Source organism: Aquila chrysaetos, chromosome 20 (genome assembly GCF_900496995.4).
Source record: "Aquila chrysaetos chrysaetos chromosome 20, bAquChr1.4, whole genome shotgun sequence".
Classification (NCBI taxonomy): domain Eukaryota; kingdom Metazoa; phylum Chordata; class Aves; order Accipitriformes; family Accipitridae; genus Aquila; species Aquila chrysaetos.
In genome coordinates, this window is record NC_044023.1 from 17,419,790 (window position 1) to 17,434,150 (window position 14,361).

The following is a 14,361-nucleotide window of genomic DNA, read 5'->3' on the forward strand; positions in this document are numbered from 1 at the left end:
AGAGCACCCAAAGTCCTTAAAACCAACAGAATAATATCCAACACTTTTCACTTAAATCTGTTTATGTCCCCATTCAGTTTTGAATACTTTCAGAAGTGTGTGAGAATAAAGATAAATGAGTTGGAAACAAAACAACAACAACAAACAACAACAAAAAAACCCAAACAAAGAAAAAGAAACGTAGTAGTTAATGAACATTGCTAGTTGCTAAACACCAAATCCTTTCTTGTAGCAGAACATACGAACTGGAGCAACTTAATGAAGTCTTTTCCCAGAAATGAATTATTTCCAAGTTTGGAATAACATTGACATTAATTTGACTGAAGAGCAAAAACTACCCAAGAACATAGAGCGAACAGGGATAGAAACTCTTCTGTTCTAAAAAGAAAAGAAAAAAAAACCACTGGAAAAGCCTTAGAGAAACACAACCAGGATGATCAAAGTCTGGAGGAGCTGCCATACAAGGACCAAGAGAGCAGGCTGGGGTGCTGCAGCCTGTTGCAGACTTCGGTCTCCAACTGGCTGCTCCCTGCCTCTCCCAACACAAGGACAAGGAGACAAAAGAGGAGACAAAAGCTAACGGGAGCTTGGTTCAGAACAATGCAACAGTGGCAGTATTCACACAGGTTGTGGCAGGTCTCCTTGCTGGAGAACACTGTGGGTGCAAGAAGGGGAGCTTCAAGGGGAGACTGGAAAAACACTTGGAAGACAGAGCCACTGGGGGTTGTGAAAGAGGGTGTAGCAAATCCCTTGAGCTGAACAGGAATTGCTGGTGGCTGGGAAACCTGGGAAAAGAAGTGGGGGAATATCAAGTATCTTGCTCTTTTCCTTTTCTTTGCTAGGCATCTTATTTATGGCCACAGCTGGAGCCAGAATGCTGGGCTACATGGACCTTGGGCTGAACCACTGTAGCTGTTTCTACGGTCTTTTATAATTTGCATTATGAATTTTTGGATTGTGAATATGTAAAGCAGAGATTATCTCAATACTTGTTGACACATCACAGTTGCAGATTCCTGGCTGGAACCTCTAGGAATCACTGCAGAGCAAATCAAGAATAATAATACTGCAATGGATTGCAGTTGGACAGTGGGTCTGGGAGGCAGCAGCAGTACCAGGCAAATGAGAAAAAGAGTGCAGACTGTTAAATGACCACAGGCAGGAACAGCCTATCTGCCTAATGCAGTCCTGCAACATTTTAATGGAAATGTTAGTTTAAAAAAACAAAACTAAACACAAAAAAACCCTAGACTGAAATACTAAGTCAAATTCTAAAAAATAAATAGGTGATTTGTATTTAGGTTCTCCAGCTTTTTTTTTTTTTAAATTAAATTTCTTACTGAAGAAAGGAAGGCTTAGGCAGCAGGCCCAGCTATTAAAAGAAGGAAAATTTTTAAAGACCAAGATGCTCATTACAGAAATGGCTCAAACAACAAAACTGAAATTAAGGCAGATAAAACTGGCTCAACACACTTCCCTGAGTTACCCCAGCAACACTCCTCACTCCAAGAGCAGATACCAACCCATTTTCTACCAAATGTTCTCCAGTTATTATACTATAGAAATGGTTTCCCACATAGGAGGCACTTGGAGGGCTTGATAGACCTATGGGCTACAGTTTTCCAATATCAGAGCTGACCTTCCAAACTCCAGATGTTTGATTTCATACTACATCATTTTATTCCAGAGGGAGAATGGGCACAAAAAAAAGAGCACCTGCTGAAATAATAAAGCATTTCTTTATCTTTTAACTAAACAGTCTGTATTTTTCTTTGCACAACAGATAGTAAGACAAGGTGGTTTCTCATAGCAAAAAGAACAAACATGACAAACAGTTTGGACACAATGCTTATTCCAGTGAAGAAATTTAGTGCACTCAACTGCATGTATCATACAACGTAGGCTTTCTCCTGAAATACTGTGTGATTCATGATTCAATGATTTATGTCTCAATAATGTCTAGAGGTGAAAAAGCTCTGCTGAGCTAGGGCTTGTTTGACCACAGAAAATATGCAATTTACTGATGATATCTGCTTTTAGCTTCCCTCTGTGCCCATTCCATCTAGCATCTCAGTCTACTACAGCCCCCGCTGGAAAGTTTGGTTATTTGGTTTATGCAGTAGCTGGGATTTCCCAGCTGAGTCACTGATGCACTAGCCAAGATGGCAGTTACAAAAATAGGGGCTATAGCAATACTTACACTCACATGATTGTCCCCTCAGGGAGCTCACAGTGATGCTCATTTCTATTACATTTATTTTAAATGGGGAGAAAAAAAAAAGGGGGGGGGGGGGAGGAGCTTGCAAAGCCACATTTTTTTTGCTAAATTCCAGAAAATTCTTCATGGAAATAAAGGTTTCTTGCAGCCCTGGCGGTCTTGGCTCAGCAGCCACTGAGACCACAGCTGTAGACAAAAGCAGGCTCACCCCATGCCACTCACTCCAAAGCAGGGAAGAAGAAAATGAGCTAACAGAGAAACTAGCTCCATGTAGAAAGCTGCCAGAAGGATCCACCCTGGAACATATTGGACTCTACCATTTGAAATATTTCACTCCACTCTGATTTTCTTTTCCAAAAATCTCCTCAGGCTTGAGAGGACGCATGCTTGATATTGGCATTACTTAGTGGATTCTAGTGCTAGATGCAACTTCATAAACTCTAATAAATTCTTTTTGAGGCCAAAACGCATGCATCCGCAATTCCTGAGAATCTGAAATACATGCCAGTGACATTACAGCAACGTCCTGTGTGCAAATGGTAGTAGTAAAATTCTTTCTGATCCTCAGGGGCACCCCTTGCTTGTGCACGCTCCCTCTGAAAACAAGTCTCACCCTCTGACTGGCTTCTGTTGCTACACCAACCAGCACCAGGCTGGGTGGAAAGGCAGGTGCCCAGAACCATCTGATTTTATGCAAAAGTCTTCCCTTTGTAAAGTGCTCAAGAAAATACCTGGCTCCAGTTTCCTTAGAGATGAGCTGTGATAACTAGAAGTGTACCACTACCCTTCAAAATACTCCTCTGTTCTCAAGGAGATTGGATCTTACATTTCCTCTTTTGAGATCCTTTCTTTTCTTCTCTGCTAAAAGCATGTAAAGAGATCCTACGGTGATAATAGCGGAGGAACAAAAGATGCAACCCAGAAACAGCAGTTTCCAAAACAGAGGATATAGGTGTTAAGAGCGAGTGCTCAGCTCTTCCTTCCTGCTGGCCAGGATATGTTGGAAATGCATTTATTTGCACACAGAAAAATCACCTTGTTATTTCTGTAATCAAAATTAGGCTGATATATCCAGCTTTAGAAAGTCAGACATTTAAAAAAAACTGCAAAAAGAAATTCTTCTCTACTAAACTCACCAAAATTTGTATTTTAAAGTTTTAGAAAACACATTCAAAGATTGCTTTTTGTTGTTGCAACAGTTTCCTTTGTTTTTTTCCCCCGCTCAACAAAACCAATGCCTTTCTTTATGTGAAGATAGTCAGAGAACCAACTTTCCACTGCTGCTCTCCCCACAGTACTACTCCAAATCTGAGATGTTTTCATCTTATTATCCGAATCCTTCTTTACCTTTGAAGGAAACAAAGAGTAACTCACCGAATGGCTGGTTTTCTCAATTATTCTTAATTATTATACTGCATTTTAGAGTACGTCAATTGTCTTCCCAAACCATTACATCATAACAACAATATTTTAGTAGCAAAAACAAACCCCAAGAGGAAAAAAAAACATCTCTCATAGGGGAAAAAAAAAAAAAAATTACTGACATAGTTTTCTGAGAAACAATAAACTGTGCTTGTCAATTTTGTGTAGATAAATACATAACCTGGATGTTTTTGTGAGTAATGAAAAATATTCACTGTTTCTAAATGCACTTCTTTCAAACCCACAATCCTGTCACACATTTGTCCTCCAACAGTTACCTAATATTAAAGTCACTAGAGAAACTATGCTTTGAATTATGCTCTGACGCTTATTGCTACAATTTCCAGTTTCTGCAGGGAAGAAAGCTGCATACAAGATCATCTAACGCTGTCTTTGCTGCATAAAAACATCCATCTCTTTGAGAGCACTACCACCAGTGAGCAGCAGTGCAGTCCTGGGGGGCTGAAAGCCTCTTGCCTTATTGACAAACGGGCTTCCAATAAGGAGAGCAGACTGCATAAATGACCAAGCAAAATCTGATTTTTTTTCCAACAAAAAGCTGAGCATGAACATCACAGGGCTGACAGCACCTTCCTGCCAGCTGGTAGATAGTCCATGCCAGCACTGTGCAATATGTATCTTCTGAAGATGTATTTTGAACTCATGTTTTATGCATTTGGAAGCTATCATTTTATAGTTTATGTTTATATTAATTACTGCAGCTGTTTTATCCCATTTATGTTTTGAGATGGTCCTAGATAATCCTGACAAATAGCTATACTCTGACAGAGCCTATAGATGCTTGTGCAAAGATGGGTCAGGGTCAGGCCTAGGACACAGTGGTCTCTGACTTATTACACTCCTATAAGCAGGTTTACACTAGTATATATTTTTGCTTTACCCTTCTTTGGGAAGGCTACCAATTGCTACATTCACAGTGACTGATAGCATCTGAACTGGAAAAATCCATTTTCCATTCCTGAGCTGCAGCAGAATCCCCGTTCTCTTGTCAGGATCTCCTTTTAAAGGCGCCTTTAGCAGAGGGATTCTCTGTGGGCAGACAAAGACCATTTCAAAACAACAAGGCCATGAAGCAATGAAAGGTTAAAGGCCTCGCTAAAGGGATAAAAGTGCAATAGAGTCATCTGGATTAAGACTCTCTCTCGCCGCCCCGATGTCTACATCGAGAGAGAAGGATTCAATTTTTTAAAGACACAAAGATTGCACATGTTGGATTTGCAGTATAAACCCCTGATTATAACATACTGTCTTTCATCTGAAGATCTCTATCTGAAGATATTTAACAAACATTAATAAGTTATCATGGTTGACAGGGGTTTATTTCTGTGCTACAAAACGCAGAACTACAGATAAGGGGGCAGGGTGGGACCAACAACAAAAAAACCAAAACAAACCACACAAAACCCCCTCAAAACCCCACTCGTTTAGAGGCATGAGAAGAGAACCTGCAGCTCACATTTTCTAAAGCAGCGAGGGGACTTGCAATCTCAGTTGACTGGATTTACAGGCTAGGTGACTTCAGTCTGCTCCTTTGTCCAAGGCTGCTGCTCTACCCAGCAGACAGGACTCAACACAAATTCATCTGTAATTAGAGCCAAAATAGCTCCCCTTAATTATAAAGGGTATTAACTTAAGCTGGTTATAAACCCATATCACCCTTAAAAAAACAAAAACAAAAACAAAAACAAAAACACACCACCAAGTTTTTTTTAAAAGAAATGTTAAAATATTAATAAAGTAACTAAAGACAACTTCTCTATCTGTTGTTAAATTCTTACTAAAAAGTGGGGTGTAGACAGGGCTCCGGGGAAGCAGAAGCCACTTCTTAAAACTTTTCCATACAGCACTTGGCACAACAGTAGCAGCAGGGCATCACCACTGTGTCTTACTAGTACTTGCAATGGATTTTCCTCAAGTCCTCGCGTAAAGGTGGCCCTGATACTCACACATATATTTTGTTAATGTTTCAAGAGATTCATATTCTATTTCTGGATCAATTAATATAATAATTTTCATGGCAAGGTCCAGTAGGCAGCAGCCCATCTTCGAAGACAAAATGAAGGCTGAGTGGATTTTTATCATTTAACAAGACTGTGCTGGTGACCACATCATCATCAAATATTCCTAATCCCAGCAGTTGTTACACAAATGATAATAGTTTGTGCTATATCATTTCATTCTGTCCCATCCTTGTCTTCCAGCTGCTGTCCAAAAGTGATTATAAATAATGGGGCTATAAAAGCCATTCAATAATTAGAAGATTCATTGGCCATATGCCAGCAGTGACAAAAGAGAGTGATTTATGTAAGATGAGTCTGTCACATCTGCCAGATCGCAGTTTCATTACGCCTGTGGCTTTAAGGTCACAGTTTAACACTATTCCAACAGCCATTTGTCAAGGCAGTACTGGGAAGAAGAGGTGAAATACATCATGGTTTTGTTTGCTTTCTTGTTTTAACTACTAAGTAAATAAGTAAATAAAGTCCAGTACCTACATTTGCTATGTCATGTCTCATGTGAGGTCAAAGACACAAGAATATATAGTAAGACAGAAAACATTCATCATGGTTGGCCAGAGTTCAAATAAGATCACAAAGCAAAAACATCCAGTTTAAAAGCCTTAAGTATTCACGTGGCTTCTTAAATTCAATATAATCTAAGCGTGTTCTCTATCTTCCAGCCACCCACGAAATGAAGGCACCTTGTAAACCCACAACACGTTAGTAAATTAATTGCTACCACATTTTCCTAACACAAGTAAACTTAAAAACCTTTTATGGCTCAGCGTACTAAAAAGATATTTAAACATTGCCATGGGAGTTCAGCTTAACAATTAACATGGCTCAGCAGACACCTGATTTGATTCCAATTCTATTTTCTTCTCTTTATTCCTCTATTAAAAACAAACAAACAAAAACCACCAATGAACTTTTATTGCTGGGTACAAACCAGTCCCATAAAGTCCAGATGTTTGGATGTTCCCCATAAATGCTTCAATAGCCTCATCTGTTATTGTCAACAATTGCTTCCATACCAGTTTGGACAGTCTCTGTTGACAAAAACTATTGGTCTGAGGGTACAAACTGGATCTTTGTTGGAAATGCTACATCCAGTCCCAATCAGTGTATTACTTTAATTTGTACCAGCCTGCTATATCCAGACTCTAGGTAGATGAACTGCTCAGATCAGAGCCTAGACGTTTCCATTATTCTAACAAATCCATACCACAATCAAAGCAAAATGACTGCCCATCCTTTATCTACCTTCCTGAAGTAAAACATAAAATACTTTCCAATTTTTATGCTTTAAAACCCGCTCAGAACAACAAAGCCACATCCATTGCAAAATCCTTCCAGTGGAAGGAAATTATGATAAGCTGGAGGGTTATGCTATAAAGTATTGCACAAAGTTACAGGATGAACTACCTCCACAGCAATAAAACTCAACTTTGATGGAGCATGGTTAAGACTTCAGCAGCAGCCTAGCTGCTGAATCTGCAGAGAACACTTCAGTGAAGCTAGTAATTCCTGTCTGGAGAATGAATAACACTTGTTACTTTATTACTAACAGAACTTCTTAAAATATTATTTTAGGTGTAAGTTGTGAATCTGAAGGAGACTTATTCACTCAAAACTTTCAGGTCATGTTCAGAATCAGGAGCAGCAAGAGCTTTCTTGGCACAGTACCTTCTGGTATCGCTCTCAATCTGCATGGGTGAATGAACCAGCACTGAAGTGGTAATTCAGCATTTGCTGCTACAAAAATGCACTTAACAGATCATAAATCCCCGGTGAAACTATTCTATGAGCACCTAACCTAATCTACTGTATTCACTGGGTGCTCCACCTTATTTTCTGTGCATTAATAGTGATTCATATTTCTACTGTAAATTTAAACAAATAGCCTTTCAGCTGAGAAGTGCCAAAAAAACCACAGAGTTCAAGCTTGGAGGTTGAAAAGCAAAAATATTATCATTTATACACCAGGCCTGAAAATTTTGAACGCTGGTGTCAAATACACTTCTGTTGCCCCTAGCTGAATTCAGATCAGCAATACCAGAAAATGCAGCAAAAAGCCCAGCCTTTCTCCCGCTTTGGCCTTTTCAAGCTTCTGGTGCTCTCAAGTTTCAGCCCTGAATTTCTTGAAGCTCCTGAAGAAGAAACCTTCCTTCACCCTCCAACATCTTTGCAGCCTAGGACAACCCTGACCTCAGAGAGAGGGAGGCCATGCAGCCACGATGGCATCCCAAGAAGGGGAGCATGGTCTGTCACGGACGGCAACTGCAGGAAAGCTATTGATTGCTATCACGTCCTAGACGTAGTTTGACTGCAGGATGTCCTATAGGTCTGGGTAACATTGACAATGCTCTCAAAGAACAAGAAAAAATGGAGAAAGTAAGTCTCACAGCAACATTGCAGGCAAATACATCCTGAAGTTTTAAGCCACTACAATATTAAAACACTTGCCAATTCAAGCACTCTTTTTGTGGGGATTCAAAGGAGAGCCTGGATAGGCATAGTTCAGTCATGAGAGAGCTACTGCATGAATGATGGGAGAAATCAGATCTTTCTACCTCAAGAAGAAACTATTTTGTTTTCTTTCTCAAAATACTAAGGTTTGAATTTGCTTTTTTTAAGAGCATAGTTTAACTGCATCTACAGTCCTGGATCCCTTCTGCGTCTGAGCAGAGCAAGTGTCCACAGTGTTGATGGGTGACACAAATTGCTGGGGGTTGCTAAAGCTGTGTCCGCACAAGGGAAAAACCTGATTCTGTTGATCTTTGCCACAGCTTTGCTGCAGGCTGCAGCAGGTTTCCATGCAGAAGGGTCCTACCTTAAAGTAAATGCATGAGGAAGAGTATGAGGACATTTTCTGCTCCTCTCTTCTTAAAGCATGTGATATCTTTTGTGTCCCTACAGACCCTATAGCACCATGATGCTGAATAAAGCATGGCATTTCTCTAGAGAAAGTGGCAACTGTACCTGCCCCAGGAAAGTCTAGGAGGACGCAAAATCTAATGCATGTGAAGCAAAAATAGGCTAACTTAAAACATGCAGCTCAAGCAACAAGAAGATATGATAAACAGAAGAGAGAGAAGAAAGGTCAGCATTAACAGTATCAACAACTGTTGGCTATAGATGCCTCTAAAACACATTTGAACTGGTCAGGCACAGAGCTTCAGAAACATGGCTTTACTGCATCCATATAGGTGCTGGCAGATGCAGAGCCAGCCAGGGTGCTTTCTTGGCTATAGCACAGTTAATCATGAACCCAACTAACTAAAAGCTGGCGATTAACTGCTACTACTCTGCTATTGACTCATAGGAGTCCTCTTTTCTTCCCTCATGCTATTTTCAAGAAATGCTGCAAGCTCCCTGCTCTTGCCTCAGGTTTTTGTTTTCCTTTTTCACTTTGAAGATTCCACAGACACACAAGAAGGAGGGAGCCCAGACTCTCAGGTGGTCTCTGGAAATGACAGTAGAGAGCAAGGTGAGACAAGGGGAGAGAAGGGACCTGCTGGGATCACAAATACAGATTATTTTCCTACTAAAATGAAAATTTTCAAAAATAAACCATGATACTGATTAATAGCCACACACACTATAAGGTTTTCACAGGAAACCTCGGGGAGGTAGGTGTGCAAAGAACAAAGTAACACAACATCCTCTAGACTTGTTTTCAGTGAAATCTGGATTAGCATCACACTGAATAATTTAGACAGTTCTGTGGCCAGATCAGTGTTGAACTAGAGGCTTAAGTTAACTGGCTGACAATCAAGCTGTAACATTAAAGTCACGTCCATAAACGCTTCCTCTTGGCGGTGACCTTAAACCAAGTGCCCAGAGCAAAGCCTGAGCTCTGCAAAACCTTCCAGAAAGCCAGACCCAGAGGTGAACTTAGGGAAGCAGAGACATTTCTCCAAGGAAGGCATTTTGCCTTGCACACAAAGACACTGCTGTGTTGGGGCTTTTCGCACTGCGTGTTCCAGCAAGGAAGAGCAATGAGGAGTACGAAGCGGTCATTAGTGGCAAGAATCGTTGATGTTGCCACGTAGGCTTTAAAAAAAAAAAAAAAAAAAAGTAAGAAAGAAAAGAAAAAACCTCCTACACATCCGAAGTGAATGCAGAATGAAATCATTGTAAGAGAGTGGCATGGGATGCAGTCTCTTTCCATGAGCGGCTCTGAAAGATTCAGGCTGAGTGGCTCACGCCCCATCTGCGCTAAGCGTTTCCATCAATGAACACAGACCGGGCTACGTGAGCAACCCAATCTTCCGGTAATACTTCATCAGGAAAGCAGTCTGCATGGGAGCCACATAACAGCATTTGTCACTGACACCTACTCTATAAAACTATGTTGCATGAAGCAACCTGGATAAGGGAGCGTTGTTTCTTTTCCTTTGCTCTGACTCAAAGCTGCCAGCAAGCCTTTCCTTTTCTGGGATGCAAGGAGGGCTTACGAGAGGCAGCAGAAGCAGGGCAGTGGGTGACGAAGAAAGTCTAGATAGAATAGTAAGAACAGGAAAATCAAGATGAAAAGCACTTGCAGTCTTTCACTCAAAGGCAACGACCCGTTTCTGGAAATTAGATGCATATCTCTGTATGTCTCCTGAAAGGAGTTACCATATGTTCTAAAAGTAGGATACAGTATTTGAGCTGTAAAAGCCAAATCAGCTTGAGAAACAGACGGCATTACAATGCTTTAGCAGAACAAGCCCCACATAACAATATGCCAACAATCTCGTTTCCTAGCATGGCACTAGGAAAATATTTGCAAAATCTGAAACCCATTCCCCAAATACAGCATTTAATTCTTCCAGAAAAATGGAAAAAAAGTGACATATATGTCAGTATTGGGAATTTTGAGTAGCTATTCGTATTCTTTGATTTTTTGCTTGCTCTTCTCTGTAATTTAAGCGTGGGTAGTGGGTTTTGGTGCTTTTTTTAAACTTGACCTCAAACTCCTTCAGCAGTCAAGCTTGTTCTTCCTTGATTGCTGGAGGGACAAACTCCCATTGCCCAGCCAGGTCACCTCTGAATACTAATCACAGCGTTATAGTTTTTCACTCTGCCCTTACTGGCTCCCGGGCATATGTCAATATTAACAGCCTGATTTCCAGAGGTATTGAATACATAATATCTAATGCTGAGAACCTGTGATGGTCAGGCCATAAACACACACTAAATGCAGACATTGTCAGAACACTACCATTTTTATGCCGCTTTTTTAATTATTTTTTTTCCTCACAAGTATCTCTATCAGATAGAAAACGTTTGCCTTCTTGGAAGAAACCCCCTAAAAATCGTACGATGTGTCAGTTTGCAGCTCTGTCCAAAGCACGTGCCAGCTGACAGCCCATTTTCTGGTACGGCTGGATGATGCACACTCAGGTGCACCAGTATCTTACCAAAGATTTTTAATTTTTTTTCTCTCCGATATATTCATTTACAGAGCGCTACAGGTTAATTTTCCAACCTGTTCTAGCAAATTTCCCAGAAACAAGATTTGCCAAGAAACAAAACCAGAAAAAAGACTTGCTGTAGTCTCGCCATAGCCAATAAAGGTCCTATTTGTACTACGTTATTTTCAAAGAGCACACAACTAAGCTTAACCTGAGATGGACCTGCTTTTTTTTTTTTTTAAAATATATAATCAAACATTTGTGGACATATAGAAGAGACACCAAACCACTTACAGTACAAAAATAAAGCACACAGGCAACAACGCTTTGCGATTTAGAAAGTCAGGCTCTCAAAGCTGAAAATAATTATGAGCTAAATCTGTTGGGAGAAAAAACATTTAAACTGAAAAATGTGTGTAACAGTTGGGAGCTGTTGAAGCACACTTTACAAGAGGCACAAGAAGCCACAAAAATTGAGTAAGAAGGTCACACTGGTTAAAAAACTAACCTGGGTTATAGGGAAAGTGACTGCAGCTTTTTTTAATTTCATGTTGTAGACAAAGGGAAAACAAGATCTAAGAAACTGGTCTAGCTCTGGTTAGTTATTCTAACTGCAAATATTTTTGTTTTATTTTTAATCTACTATTGGAAGCGTGGTCTGATGGTTGGAGGATATTCTCCATCCCTGGAAAATGTTACATCAAGATTGAATGTTTTTCTTGAAAAAACATGTTCAAGTTTAAAGAGAAATCGATTCAAACTAGTTCCATAATGTCCGGAGCTATTACTTGGAAATCTAATTTAGAAAGACAGTGCTGAACAGGCAGGTAAAGGATCTGGAAGAATGGGAGATCCAATAGCAATTTAAAAGAGTTCAGAGCAAAATGATGCAATGAGCTACATCTTTTCAATTGCTCAGTTGACCAAGAACCTACGCAAGTTCAGGAAACCTCACTGGTAAAAGGAAAGCGTTAATGTGCCGATTCTGTTGTAAAAGCAATTCAATACACAGCATTGTGGGCCTGCCTTTTGTGCAGGAAATGGAAATGAAATTCTAAAATAAGATTTTAAAGCACTGACAGAATAAATGAGTTGGCTGAAGCAAGCAAGAACTACGGCAGGCCAGTTTGTTATGAGTTTTAATAAAGTACTACCATAACTTATTGGCAAAACTCAAACGGTCAGCTAAAGTAAAATGAACAAGGGCAACATTGCTGTTAGGTATTCCACATACAGTCGTGTAAAACAAAAATGTTCTGATTCTCAGGACTGTCTCTTCCATGTAGAGCAACCCTTTCTCTTCTGTAACCTCCATGTTAAAGGCCAGTCAATGACAGCAGCTAAAAACATAGCAAAAAACCCTCACATTCAAAACCAAAACGAACTTGAATAGCTTTGGTCTCCAACATAAATTTAATACCTCATATAAAGCAAGTTTGGCAATAAAAAAAAAAATAATAATGTACATGAAAAAGCTTACTAGACTCTGTAACAAACATCTTGTTTGCCTCGGCCACAAGGTCTTGTTTTCCTAATGTGTTTAGGAGTGCCTGTATCATGTTTCTGTCACCCTAACTTTTCCCCCCAAGAAACAAATATGAATATTACAGATGGTAAAACCCACATTTTCTCAAACAGGAAATAAATCTTTATATGTGGCATATAGCAAAATATATATTTCCACAGACAATAGCTACAAGATTTAGATTTATTAGTGCAGGGCAGGAATTTTTAATGGAAAACACATTTTTGGGGATAAGAATTTTAATTACAAAGAAACAGCGTACAAATGGCTCCTTTAAATTTAAAGCAGAGCAGTTCTGCGACAGAATCAAAAGGACATGGTCTCTTTTGGTGAAAAATAGAATATCGGAATAAAGACAGAAAAGCTTGACTCCAGTGTACAGTGGGTTAGACATTTTCCATGGAATGCTTTTGATCACAAAATGGCATTTATCAAAATGAAGATATTCTACAGGAACGTGACATTTCTGCAGAAATCAGACATAGCTCTGATGGTGCCTTTTCACATCACGCCTTAGCTTGCCGGGCTACCCTGATCCTGGCTGCTGGTTCCTAAGTTTCCAAGCTCAGTCCAGTCAAGCCCTTCTGCCCACGTGCCTTGTATCTCTCCCCTTCTTACAATCCTTAGAAAATTCATACTGCACAAATAAGAATTAACACACTAATCTGAAAGCGGTGGCTTACGAAAGGCTACTGATACCCAGGTCAGATCGTAGAATCATAGAATGGTTTGGGTTGGAAGGGATCCTAAAGATTATCTAGTTCCAACTTCCCTGCCACAGACAGGGACAGCTTCAGCTAGATCTTCACAATGCAAACAAAAAGGGAGCCAAAGCACCAGTTCAGTTCTGAAAACACCCAAAATTGGCACCTCCAGAATGAAGTTTCACAGATTCTGGTTTGGTAGGAAAGGAAATATAGGCTTTTTTGGCAAGTGAGGCCTCTCTTGTGTGAGCACATCTACTTAGCTTCAGGCATCTCACACTAAAAACAATTAACTGGAAAATACAGAAGTGGTCAAAATAACAGTTTCCCAGAATTCAAAGTGGAAAGAAACACTGGTTTCATTCCCACTAGGTTACTGTTTCCAGCAGCAGTCTTGGTGGCTTTCTCATATACCCACAATGAATGGCTTTTGTGAAAGATTAACAGGAAAAGCAGAGACGAAATGTTTAATCAGGCTTTGCTGCTGGTTTTGGCTTCATGGGATTTTTCCCATTTTGCAGGATGCAAGTAGACCTGACTATGCTTTATGCTCATTTTTGCCCAGTAAGTGTCAGCTCTCCAGACTTACACGGTCCTAACCAATTTGCAATTCTGCCAGGAAATCTGCATGCTCAAGCATCAGCTTTACTATCATTGCCATTAAAACCAACAGCCACTTTATTTTTAAAATTATTTTGATAAGTGTTCTGATGACCCAGCTAAAGACAACAAAAGATGCAATAGAAAGCAATAAAGATCACCATTAAGTGTCTAAATACTAATTCTTTCCCCTTAACTTTTTATTATTATTTTGGAGAGCTCTCCTTGTACATTCTCAGCTGATTTGCTAACAAACATTTTTCAGTCCCACTTAATCAAATGCATTTGGATGGAGGTCTCTTACACTGATTCTGAATCTGAAAGCTCTAATCAGCTTAGCCTCAAATGCATTTTACATTTCTCTTGCTTTTGGGAGCACACAGTCAAATCTCTAGAAGTCCTGCAAAGTTGAAAGACTTTTTAAGCAACACAGGTACACTGGAGCCCCTTGTAGTCCCACCTACTACTG

The 14,361-nt window shown here is 39.9% G+C and overlaps 1 protein-coding gene across 33 annotated transcripts in view; it reads right to left on the minus strand.

Moving 5' to 3' along the window:
- The window catches only part of MAGI1 (membrane associated guanylate kinase, WW and PDZ domain containing 1), a 356,594-nt gene that overhangs the window by 175,840 nt on the left and 166,393 nt on the right, over positions 1–14,361 (minus strand). The window lies entirely within an intron of this gene.